Here is a 3,042-nt window from a genome sequence, read left to right on the forward strand (position 1 = left end):
GAAAATGAGCAAATGATATTGAGGGCTAAAATAGAGGGCAAATGTTTTGAGATTGATGAGGGCAACAGGTGTACATAGGTGCTTGACTCAATGTATGTATGTATAGACTGTGATAAGAATTGTACAAGCCCTCAATAAAATAATTTAAAAAAGAAAACATTGCCTAGTTGAGACTATTTAGGCAAATAACTTCTATAATCAGCCACCCAATGGTGACCCCCTGGATAACCCAATAGTTCAATCATATTTTTAAAAGTTGTACAATCACCACTACAATTAATTTTCAAACCTTTTCTTTTTTTCCTGGTACTTATTGTTATTAGCTCTCCATTTCCCCCAACCCCTCATGACATACCCCCAAGAAACCATTAATCCAACTAATATATCTATAGATGCCTATCCTGGATTTAATATGCAGAAAAACACACAAAACTGTAACATTAATAAAATAAAACAGAAAAATCTCCATAGAAAACAAAGCAGAAAATATTATAACTAGAGGAAACAAAATAAATCAAAAGGGAGATCATATGATAAGATGCTTATTTGCAATCTAACTACATCGGAAATAATACACTTTCCAAAACACTCTGCAAGATAGCAAGGCTATTTACATCCCTGATCTATGGTCAGAAGGAATTCACCCGAGGCTTAATCCATGTGTGGACCCTGAAAATGGATTTTGGGTGTCCACTGTCATCCACAGTTTTCTGAAAACTGGGAGTTCAGAATTTAAGCTCTGATACGATTTCTTCCTTCAGGTTTGGATTTTATTATTTAAAATTCAAGGAATTTTTAAAAATTGGCTTCCTGGGTGCAGCAACTCACCAAAAATCTATCAGAAAGGGTTGAGGGGGGATGTATGTACAGCAATTGTTACTAATGACTGCATGTGCTTACTCTAGATAGCAGGATAATGTGTAATGGTAGTCAGTGCTGGACAAGAACTTTGGAGTTAATCGCATTTCTCAAGTGAGTAGGTCAGTATTTTTGGTGACATCATTTGTAGTTCAGGAGATTTCACAAATGAAATCATAAAAAAACCCTGCTACAAAATGATATTTTATTACTGTCATCTGTCTGGCCCCATATTTTTGTTTACAGATGTTGTGAATTGCTGTTGAGTGCACGCTAACTCATGTCAAACAGAACCAAATGTTGCCTTGGCTGGTGTCCTTTTCATGATTATTTATATGCTCGAAACCATTGCTGTGGCCAGTGTGTGTTTTGAGTGCCTTGCAGCTGAGAGGGGCTCAATTCCCAGCACTGTATCAGGTGATATTCTTTTGCGATCTATAGTTTTCATGGGCTAATTTTCAGGACTAGATTGTATGACCTTTCTTCCTGGTCTGTCTTAATCTGGAAGCTCTGCTGACAGTTGTCCATCCTGGGTGATTCTGATGGTGTTTTGAATACTAGTGGCTTACCTTCCAGCATTGCAGCATCATGCAAAAACACCATCAATGAACAAACAAGAACATCAAACTCACTGCAACAGTCAGAATTGATTCTGACTCATAGTGACCCTATAGGACTCAGTAGAACTACCCCATATGGGTTTCCAAGGCTGTAATTCTTTATGGGAAGAGAAAACCTCTTCTTTCTCCCTTGGAGCAACTGGTGGTTTCAAACGTTGACCTTGTGGCTTACAGTGCAACCCACTCATTCCCACTACACCATCAGGATTCTTTGCAATTCACCATAGTACTATAGATATACATAATTTGTGCTTCCTTTCCTACTGGGTTACTTGCCTCTATTTGAAAATACTTTTGGGTTTAATGATATTAGGGATGAGTATTCCTTTTATTTTAACCCTGACATTGTAAGGGACATTAGAAAACAAGACAAAAAACCCCACCTCATTCCTATTAATTTGATTCTGACATGTGTGACCCTATAGAACAGGATAGAACTACCCCTATGGGTTTGTGAGACTGTAACTCATTATGAGAGTAGAGAGCCTCATTTTTGTCCCTCGGAGTAGCTGGTGGTTTCAAACTGCAGACCTTGCAATTAGCAGCCCAATACATAACCACGATGTGACCAGGGCCCCTAAATTGTAAAGGAGGAGGGTGCATATTGCCTGAACCTCTCATACCTGTTTTATGATTGTCTCTGCTTATCAGCATTCTGCTCCTCTTTGAAGGCTCAGTTCGCTGCTTGCCTTGGTATTAAGCCTTCCACAGGACCCTTCCTCCTTTTGCCTCAGTTTTCCCACAGCACTTTTCGTCATTCTGTTCTAGGTAACGATGTAGTTTGTAGGTTTTTCTCCTTCACCAGACATGATAAGACTGAATATGAATTCCTGGATTCCCAGCTCAAAGGTATTTATTATTTCACTATTTCTAAAATTACGCTGTTAGAAACAACTCTAAATAAGCAACCAGGTAGCAATCATAAAGATAATGTAGGAATAATTTATTTCATTATTGTACACCCATGTAAGATCCTAAATATGAAGGTTGTTATATCCTTGTGAAAAAGTGCTGCTGATTCTTGATTTACTGCTTTGATCTTTCTGGAGAATACCCTGACAGGCTAGATGCGAAGTGCTTTGTTTGTAGAAAGTACACCTGTAGAGTCCACATGAGATTGGCCATCCAGATGGAATGGAGCAGGAATATGATCCAGGAGCAGACTACAGATTTTCCCAATCTAACCTTTCTTTGCAGACTGTTTCTGTACTTAAAATTTTGATTTTTTAAATGACATTCAATTTATCAATATTTTCTTTTGTGGATCATGCTTTGGGTACCATATCTAAAACCTTTGTTTGACCCAAGGTTTTCTCCTAGAAGTATTATAATTTTACATTTCAGATTTAGGTCGATGATATATTAAGAGTTAATTTTAGACAGAAAAAAAGAGCAATTCAAAGTGAACTAAGGACCTAAATATGAAAGCTAATAGCATAAAATTCTTAAAATTAAAAAAAATTAATAGTTTTATTAGGGGCTCATAAGACTCTTATCACAATCCATACACACAGCAATTGTGTAAAGCACATTTGTACATTCATTGCCCTCATCATTCTCAAAA

This window comes from Echinops telfairi, unplaced genomic scaffold, assembly GCF_000313985.2.
Source record: "Echinops telfairi isolate 266 unplaced genomic scaffold, ASM31398v2 ScPeMD7_19;HRSCAF=73, whole genome shotgun sequence".
In the NCBI taxonomy this organism is placed as follows: Eukaryota; Metazoa; Chordata; class Mammalia; order Afrosoricida; family Tenrecidae; genus Echinops; species Echinops telfairi.